Genomic DNA, 10,884 nt, shown 5'->3' on the forward strand with positions numbered 1-10,884 from the left:
CATTGCAAAGGTGTGGCTAATTACTTGGATTGAATTAAAGTTAGGTGGCAGAAGAATGCGATCATGGGATGAAGGTGGACTGTCTTAGGTGAGGTTGATAAACCCCACGGCTGATTAGGTGCGTCGCTAAATGTCCATTATTCCAAACCTGTTTGCAAATCATTTGTACGATGAAAAATTAGCTGTAACTAAGGCCGGCAGAAAGGAGTTTCTTAGGATATGGTTCGAACAATATTTGCTCATGTTTGATCCTATAATACGACTCGTGCAAGCTGGCGAGATTTTTTTCAATGTCACATCCCAAAATTTAAGGGTTAAATTTTCGTAAAGTAAGAGTACTTGTTGTATAATTAACCCGGGAGCTAGATCATTTAAATATCTATTTACACTACTTTCTCCTCCTTTTCCCTTTATTTTTCTCTTCAGCCTCTCATAAGTTAATTGTTTTTGCTCCACAATCTAAAAGCCGATCTGATAACCACGTTGTCGACCATCGTTATCGACACCGCCCTTATCACGTTGCTCCTCTCGTCAGATGATCGAAACCCGTCCAGTCGTGTCTCCACCGTCGTCTCCGTTCGGGGGTGAAGGAAGGGAACTTTCGGTTTCTTAGAACCCGAATATCATCTGCAAACCCTCATCTCGTAAATAGCAAATTTGGAAAATATGGTAAAATTTCGGTGACTATAGCCGCCGCATGCGCCGCCCTACGCATAGGCATCGTCCGCAGCTAGGGGAGATTGGAACCGTCTTAATCGATTTGGGCCAAACAGATTCAGTTCAGCTGAACCGAATCAAACCCGACCGTTGACCCAACCTAATTCGTTGACCCGTTGACTGTTGATTTTTTTTTTTTTGAAAATCTCTACTCTTATGTTTTTCGACACTCTGCCCTCGTTTTTTAATCTGTTTTACCAAATTCTAACCTGAAGGCTTTCATCTATCGTTATTATTAATTATTTGGACTTTCTATTACACTTATTATTTGCAAATTGTCTTATTTGTTATTGATTGTTTATGAAGGTGATTCGATCTCTCACGACCGCTCGCTAGTAGACCGGATTCGTCTCATCCTATTCATATTAATCTTGACAGTTCGAATAGAGTTACACATAAGATGTTTTACCTTGGGAATTGTAATTCTTTATAGTTAGTATACAAGTTGTTTTGATTATTAAAAGAGTGTTTCAAACTGATAGGTTCTAATGCTGCTGGACCTAGTGCTACCAAACGTGGGAAACATGTTTAGAGTTAGCGTTACAACTTGCTAGAGGTGTGTTCCTTGTTCGGTGCTACATGTGTTATATTTGAGTGTGTTATGTATATGATATGTTTGAGCATTGATGTTGGGTATGTTTATCTATGCTTTATATTTACCGATGTGTGTCTATATCGTACGAATGAACTATGTTTATATCAGCGACCAAAGCATGATGAACTGCATATGTTATGATCGTTTATTTTCAATATGAACATATACATTATTTAATATTATTTCATATGTCGCATCGAGATTGGAAAGCATTACATAGGTGACTGAAATATTGACTGGTTCATTTGTTAGGATGGTAAAATCAATTACTGGTTGGTTTATCAATTAGGATGATAAATCCAATTACCGACTCGTTAATCTTTTGGGATAATAAACCCAATAATGACATAGTGATGTGGTAAAGTGAACTAGGTTGCATTTCATTTTATTCATATTGTATATGATGTGCTAGGTGTTCCATATTTTGAATTTGTGAATATTATGTGATGCTCAAATGATATGGTTTACTTCTATGTCGACTGATTACACTTAGATGACACACTGAGCTTTGTAGTTCACCCATTAATTTTCTCTTCTACAGATTCTCGTGACCGATAGGATCGTCCTGGCATTGGAGGATCGACAAGCAATATTTTATTATTTTATATAGTATGACCATTTCAGACTATTATTATATTGAGAAAATCGCCTCAGTGACCAAAAATGCCTTATAATATACGATTTTAACCAATTTTTTTTGGATTTGCCAAAATGACCAACAAAATCGCAATGCGATCTCTAATTCGCAACACGATATCCAGTATCGCAAATTCGCGCTGCATTTCGCGTTGCGATAGTTGAAAATCGCATTGCGATTTTCTATTTCGCGTTGCGATAGTGTACAGTGTCGTTGCGATAATTTTCTCTAAAAAGATAGTATCCGCGCGGACGTGTCGAAGACACGTATTACCACGACTCTTTTAATTCTCTTGATAAAATGATAAAATGTTTTAGATATGTGGATTAAGTGGGAAACATGTTACAAAAATTGCTATATTTTCTTTGAAGTGTTGAGTAATGCTCAATCCCACATAGTATTAGAAACACTATTGGGAAGTGTATTTAAGGCTTGGATTTCCCATTTCCTTGTTGAGTGAAAGAGAACAAGGGGGACTCTCGCGCGCCGCCGTCGCCGCCGTCTCGTGGTCGTGGTCGTGGTCGTGGTCGTGGTCGTGGTAATACGTGTCTTCGACACGTCCGCGCAGATACTATCTTTTTAGAGAAAATTCTTAAGAAACAAAATCTTTTTTTAATTTACTATAAACTATCACGACGAATTTGGAAAATCGCAACGACACTGTACACTATCGCAATGCGAGATGGAAAATCGCAATGACACTGTACACTATCGCAACGCGATTTTCAACTATCGCAACGCGAAATGGAAAATCGCAACGATCGCAATGACACTGTACACTATCGCAACGCGATTTTCAACTATCGCAACGCGAAATGGAAAATCGCAACGACACTGTAGACTATCGCAACGCGAAATGGAAAATCGCAACGACACTGTAGACTATCGCAACGACACTGTAGACTATCGCAACGCGATTTTCAACTATCGCAACGCGAAATGCAACGCGAATTTGCGATACTGAAAATCGCGTTGCGAATTAGAGATCGCATTGCGATTTTGTTGGTCATTTTGGCAAATCCAAAAAAAGTTGGTTCAAATCGTATAGTATAAGGCATTTTTGGTCACTGAGGCGATTTTCTCTATTATATTTTACGTTTTTATCGAATTTGGTGTTTGTTACGTAATTGGGACTTTTAAACATTATCCATACAGATAATAAGAGTTATGTTTTCACATGCATTTTATTTCAAACTGATTTGGGTTTAATATTATTATTTATTTGTTATATGATTTTGATTATGACCTTTATTGTAACACCCATATTCAATATACGGTTACGTATACGAATACAAATGTCACATTACTTAAATTACAATATACTCGTCTTGAAAATCCTTTAAAATTTTGTTGCAAACTTAATTTTACATAATTAACATCATAAAACTACAAGTTCATTAAAATGTGATACAAAATATTTTAGTTATGTTTGATTACATGCCAAATAGGTTCAAAAAGGGATATCCAAGTCCTAATGTTACTGGCGAGTCAACCTTAGTAGATTAGATCTGTTGCTTCAACTTCACTCCTTATTGGATGATTATCTGTTTTTACCTACACGTGGAAATACACATGATATGTATATTTTAGTGAGTCATGATATAATAAATAATCTTTAGTGTTTAAAAACCTTTTATTTCCCATTTATCAAACCATTTGCCATAATTCTTTCTTTTCATTTGTAACCTCCATTTATGTTTATAATACATCATTATACATTTTAAACTATAACATCTTTTGTGTTGATAATGCACCCATATGCCTTTCAACTATTGTATACTTTTATGTTGATGATGTACCCATATACATCTCAACCATAGTATACATTTTTTGTTGAGAATGTACCCATATACATTTCAACTCTAGCATACTTTTCTATTAATAATGCACCCATGTGCATTTCAACTCTAGTATATTTTTATGTTGATAATGCACCCATATGCATTTTAACTCTGACATCCTTTCATGCCGATAATGCACCCATATGCATTTCAACTCTGGCATCCTTTCATGCCGATAATGCACCCATATGCATTTTTTTCTTTTATATTTTTTTAGAGCATTTCATACTCTAAAACCTCATTCACGACATCAATTTCATATGTTCCATATCACATAATAATTTTGATAAAATATACATTAACATATAAATATTTCATTCTAAATATTTGATAATCATACTCATCTAACTTACACACAATAAAGGTACTCACCTGGCTCGCCTTGCTTAGCTATCCAAAAAATGAAAAGATACTTATTCTGGAACTTGACCCTTGCCTTTCGACTTACTCGACTCAGGAGCTTGTTTGCGATCTATTCCACATTCATTAAAAACATGCATAATATCAATTGTTAGTATGTTTCCTAACAATTGTTACTTAACATCAATCAAACTATTTATTATTAGCTTCCTACAACATTATCAACACCAACTTAACATTTCTGGCATTTAGGTATCGATACCACTACTTATGGTATCGATACTACCCTATTAGGGTATTGATACCTCCTTAATGTATCGATACCTAAATTAGCTTCGATATAGATTGGTATCGATACCCTCACCATGGTATTGATACCCCTATACTATGGAATTGATACCTCCTCTAGGTATTGATACCTAAATTAGATTCGATATTTACTGGTATCGATACCCTTACCATGGTATCAATACCCCTTTGCTTGGGTACCGTTATTGGTTGAATAGGTATCGATACCTCTGAAATAATTTAGCCTAATTTCTTACCTAGGGTATCGGTACTTCTCCATAGGGTATCAATACCCCTACCTATACTTTCCAGTTTTTCCCCGAAATTTACCCAACTTTGGGCCAATTTTCATCTCCTTTACTCCTAACCACACTATTTAATACTTCTCTACTTAACCTTACAAACTTTCCTTCATTTAACCACTCAAAACATCTAAGATTCATCAAGAGCATTTGATTTTAAGAATCACACCATAATTTCTAACATGTTATTTCTCTCAACCAATGCTTCTAATCTTTTATTTACCTTAATGACAAGTCCATTTTACCAACAAACCTCAACCAACCTTCATATATTAACATATCATTATAAAACCCATTTTCTTTAATCTTTAATATCTCATTCTTAACTTAGTTTTAATCCCCTTTAAACCTTTATTAAGCTTCCCTCATAGGCAAAGATTTCATAGCTAACAACAATTGAAATAATAAATCATTAATTAGGAAACTTACATTTAGCTAGGATTGAGAGCTTTCTCAAGTAAAAGAGGAAGAAGAATAGAGTATTTAACTTTTTCTTTTCCTCCTCTCTTATTTCTATAATATATATAAATCTACTATAATAAATGAATTATAAATTCATTTATCTCCAAATACTCAAAAATGCCCTTTTTAATCTTTCCTAAATACAATTTAGTCTAAACTATTATTCCTACTTATTCTCATCTTTATTAATTAATCAATTTAGTCCTCCATATTTTTAATTCCTTTTAATTTAATCATTATCCTATTATTTGGGGGTATTACAAATCTTCCCCTTAAGAAAATTCGTCCTCGAATTTTAAAGAAGTACCTGAAGCAAAGAGATGTGGAAACTACTTTTTCATATCATCTTCTCTTTCCAGGTAGCCTCTTCCACCTTATGATTCCGCCAAAGCACTTTGACTAACGAAATCATTTTATTACGCAATTCCCTGTTTTCCTTAGTCAAAATCCATACCAGCTCTTCCTTATAAGTCAAATATGGTCGAATTTCTATCTCTTTCGGAGTGACAATACGTGAGGGATCTGATCTGTACCTCCTAAGCATAGATACATGAAAAACATTGTGAATTTTGTCCATATCGGGAGGCAAAGCTAGCTGGTAAGCCACGGGTCCAATCCTTTTCAATATCTCATATGGTTCAAAAAATCTCGGACTTAGCTTTCCTTTCCTCCCAAATTGTAATACTTTCTTCCAAGGCGATACTTTCAGAAATAATCTATCTCCCACATGAAATTCTATTTCTTTCCTTTTTAAATCCGTATATGACTTATGGCGATCTGAGGCTATCTTCATATTACTCTGTACAATCTTCATTTTCTCTTCCATATCTTTCATCAAATCCGGCCCAATTAGATCTCGATCTTTTAATTCAAACCAATTTAATGTTGTTAGGCATTTTCTCCCATACAGAGCTTCATAAGGGGCCATCTTTATACTGGATTGATAACTATTATTATACGCAAATTCTGCTAAAGGAAAATACTTTTCCCATGATCCCATAAATTCAATCACACATGCCCTAAGCATATCCTCCAATATCTGAATAGCTCACTCTGACTACCCATCTGTCTGGGGATGAAAAGCTGTACTAAAGTTCAATTGAGTACCCAATGCCTCGTGCAGAGATTTCCAAAATCTCGAAGTAAACCTGGGGTCTCGATCGGACACTATCGATATCGGTACTCCATGAAGTCTGACTATCTCTTTTATATACAGCTCCGCAAGCTTATTCATCGAGTAATCTACTCACACTGGAATAAAATGAGTTGTCTTAGTTAATATGTCCACTACAACCCATATTGAATTCTTTTTACCTGGTGAAAACGGTAACCCCGAAACAAAATCCATTATTACTCGTTCCCACTTCCATTCAGGAATAGATATAGGCTACAGTAATCCGGATGACACCTGATGTTCAACTTTCACTTGCTGACATGATAAACATTTAGCCTCAAATTTTGTTACTGCTATTTTCATTCCAAACCACCAAAAAGGACTCTTCAAGTCTTAATAAATTTTATTTCCGCCTGGATGCATAGTCAAATGACTATAATGGGCTTCGTAAAGAATATCTCTCCTCAAATCATCATCATCGGGAATATAAAGCCTTCCCCGATAATATAGGCATCCATCATCCCTTCTTTCAAAATCTTTGATCTCTTTTTTTTCAATCAATGCCAATTTTATTAAACACTTTTTATCTCTCCCTTGCAGTTCTTTTACTCGATGCAACAACATCGATTTTAACTTTAATTCAACAATTACATCCCCATCTCCATCCACAGACATATGTGTGTCTAATGTCCTCAAAGCTGCAAAAGTTTTTCGACTGAGTGCATATGCTATCATATTAGCTTTTCCCAGATGATAGTCGATAATCAAATCGTAATCTTTCAAAAGTTCTATTAATCTTCTCTGCCTTAAATTTAGTTATTTTTGAGTCAGCAAATATTTTAAGATTTTATGATATGTGAAAACACGGCAACGCTCACCGTACAAATAGCGACGCCATATTTTTAAAGCAAAAACCATTGCAACAAATTCTAAGTCATGAGTCGGGTAATTTCTCTCTTGATTCTTCAATTGTCGGGAGGCATAAGCCACAACCTTGCCTTCTTGCATCAATACACAACCCAACCCATTATGGGATGCATCACTATACATGACATATTCTTTACCCGACTCATGTTGCACAAGCACGGGAGCCTCCGTTAAAATTCTCTTTAACATCTCAAAACTTTCTTGCCACTTTCCTGATCACACAAACAACACATCTTTTCGCAAAAACTTAGTTAGCAGCAGAGATATCAAGGAAAATTTCTTCACAAATCGTCTATAATAGCCTGCTAGCCCCAAGAAACTCTGAACTTATGCCATATTCTTTGGAGATTGCCATTCTACTATGGCTTGGATCTTCTTGGGATCGACTCTAATGCCTTCTGCCGACACTATATGACCAAGAAAGGAAATCTCGGACAACCAAAACTCACATTTGGATAATTTAGCATATAACTTCTTATCACGAATTATCTGAAGGACCACTCTAAGATGAGTATCATGATCCTCCTTTGACTTGGAATAGACCAAGATATCATCTATAAATACTACCACAAACTGGTCCAAGCATGGCTAGAAAACTCGATTCATCAAGTCCATGAATGTCGTTGGTGCATTTGTCAAACCAAATGGCATCACTACAAATTCATAATGTCCATACCGGGTATGAAAAGTTGTCTTTGAAATATCATATTCTTTGATCTTCAACTGATGATACCCCGACCACAAGTCTATCTTAGAAAACATCGATGCTTCTTTCAACTAGTCAAACAAATCATCAATCCTCGGAAGATGATATTTTTTCTTTATGGTGACCTTATTCAACTGACGGTAGTCGATACATAATTGCATAGTCACATCTTTCTTTTTCACAAATAAAACTGGTGCTCCCCAATGGGAAACACTAGGTCGTACAAATCCCCTATCAATTAATTCTTGCAGTTGGGCTTTTAATTCTCGTAATTCCGTCAGAGCCATGCTATATGGAGCCATAGACACCGGTTCAGTACGCAGATAGATCTCAATCCTAAATTCTACTTCACGATCTGGAGGCAGTCCCGGTAAATCCTCAGGAAATACATCTGGAAATTCTCTAGCCATATGAATATCATTTAATCTAATTTATGAAATTCTTGTATTTATCACATTGGCTAGAAAAGATGTACATCCCTTCGACATCATCTTCCTCGCACTTATAGCAGATATAACATTCGAGGGTAACTTCGATTTTTCCCCGATTACTACTATTTCTGCACCTTCAGCATTCTTTAAAAACAACCTTTTCTTACGACAATCAACCTATCCATAATGTGAGGATAACCAAACCATGCCTAAAATAATTTCAAATTAATTGAAGGGTAATTCCCGTAAATTAGCTAAAAACACAATCCCCTGGATCTTTATAGGGCATTTTCTACATACTCTAGATACTCTCGCTCTATGACCCGTAGGATTTATTACTTTCATCTCACTCACTATTGGTTCTAAAGGAATTCCTATAGCTTTAACCAATTTAGTACTAATGTAGGAATGTGTAGAACGAGGGTCAACTAAAACAAATACAGGTTCATCATAAAGATGGAAAGTACCTGTTATGATTTCAGGGTCATCTCAATCCTCAGTGGTCTTAAGATTGTAAATTCTACCCACTCCTTGAGTCTTTTGTCTTGGCATTGAGTATGTCTATCCCCTGGACCTACCCCTTCCTCTGATTCTATTGGAAGCTGCCACTGATCTTTCAGATTGTGCAGAATTATCACCAGACTTTCTAGGGCAGTTTCTAGCAAAGTGACCCATATCACCACATAAATAGCAAGCTCCACTGAAAAATCTGCAAACTCCTCGTTCAATTTACCACAAGTTTGACATGGATTTCTTTCCCCATAAGCTCTACCCGATCTAGCAAAAAAAGGTTGGGATTGCCTACTCTTTTGTGATGCTGATGCAATGTTATCTCTCTCTGAGAATCTGGAACTCGAGCCTTTTTCTCTTTTAACATAATGGGGAGTGGAAGGCATTCCCACTCTTTTCCCCCTTGAACACTCTGCTCTGCTGCTAAGGTTTTCTCATGAGCTCTTTCAATAGTTTTCTATTTATAACTTCTTACAGGCTCTACAAGTTTAAGTCCATCATTATTTTTTTCAACTTGGGCCTCAAACTCTCTATGAACCAATCACACTTGGCCTTATCATTGGGCACAATCTCAGTGGCAAAGCGACCTAAATTGTTGTATTCCGCCTCAAATTCATGGACGGCTCAATCACCTTGGTTTAAATTAATAAACTTCATCAACATTGCTCGTTTGAACTATTCACCCACATACTTGTTTTTGAATTTTTTTCTGAAAAAATTGTCATGTGACTTGCTCCTGGGGTACGTACATCGTAGTATTGGATCACCATATTCTAGTTGATCCTATTAACAAAGACACAATTCCTCCCAACTTTGAAGCATCATCATCACATCATTTAACCACATATCAGCCTCCATCATACCCTTACCCTCATCTCCTCTAAATTCTGGATCTCCTTAACTCTTCAACTCCTTTGGAATCAACATTCGAGGTATGAGGAGCAGGGGGAGGTTGAAATCGAGTCATCATAGCATCAAGGGCTTGTATGAAAGTTCCAAAGTTAGGTGCTGAAATCCCTTGAGGTATAGATGCACTTGCATTTTCAGAATGAATAGGTTGTGCACTGTTATCCTCATAACTTTCACTTCCCATCCCCTTTTGCATTTCTTGTTCCCCCACTCTTCGCGAATTTGAGGATTATGACATCTAATAAAACATACATAATGATAACATTATCATTATTAACATTCAACATCATCTTAGTAACATTATCATCAGTAAGGAGTGTTATCAACCATCCACTAATGAAACCACCTTAATAACATTGACACCCTCATTGGCATGTAATTCTTTTTCTATTTTTTTAAAAAAATAGGACTAATTTTTTAGTCAAAAATTAGCTAAACTTATAGCTCTGATATCAATAAATGTAACACATATATTCAATATACAGTTGTGTATACGAATAAAAATGTCACATTATTTAAATTACAGTATACTCATCTTGAAAATCGTTTAAAATTTTGTTGCAAACTTAATTTCACATAATTAACATCATAAAACTACAAGTTCATCAAAACGTGATACAAAATATTTTTGTTATGTTTGATTACATCCCAAATAGGTCCAAAAAAGGATATCCAAGTCCCAATGTTACTGGCGAGTCAACCTTAGTAGATTAGGTCTACTGCTTCAGCTTCACTCCTTACTGGATGATTATCTGTTGTTACCTACACGTGGAAATAAACATGATAAGTATATTTTAGTGAGTCATGATATAATAACTAATCTTTAGTGTTTAAACACATTTTATTTCCCATTTATCAAACCATTTGCCATAATTCTTTCTTTTCGTTTGTAACCTCCATTTATGTTTATAATACATCATTATACATTTTAAGCTATAACATCGTTTATGTTGATAATGCAGCCATATGCATTTCAACTATTATATACTTTTATGTTGATGATGTACCCATATACATCTCAACCATAGTATACATTTTCTGTTGAGAATGTACTCATATACATTTCGACTCTAGCAAACTTTTCT

General features: G+C 35.5%; 1 long non-coding RNA gene across 1 annotated transcript; it reads left to right on the forward strand.

Moving 5' to 3' along the window:
* The first annotated feature begins 410 nt into the window (after positions 1 to 410).
* On the forward strand, positions 411 to 1,932 carry LOC120166003. The gene is made up of 3 exons (XR_005519888.1): positions 411 to 669; positions 1,200 to 1,273; positions 1,854 to 1,932. It is a non-coding gene; the product is annotated as an uncharacterized LOC120166003 (long non-coding RNA).
* Positions 1,933 to 10,884: the final 8,952 nt, after the last annotated feature.

Source organism: Hibiscus syriacus, unplaced genomic scaffold (assembly GCF_006381635.1).
Source record: "Hibiscus syriacus cultivar Baekdansim isolate YM2019G1 unplaced genomic scaffold, ASM638163v2 tig00111621_pilon, whole genome shotgun sequence".
Lineage (NCBI taxonomy): Eukaryota > Viridiplantae > Streptophyta > Magnoliopsida > Malvales > Malvaceae > Hibiscus > Hibiscus syriacus.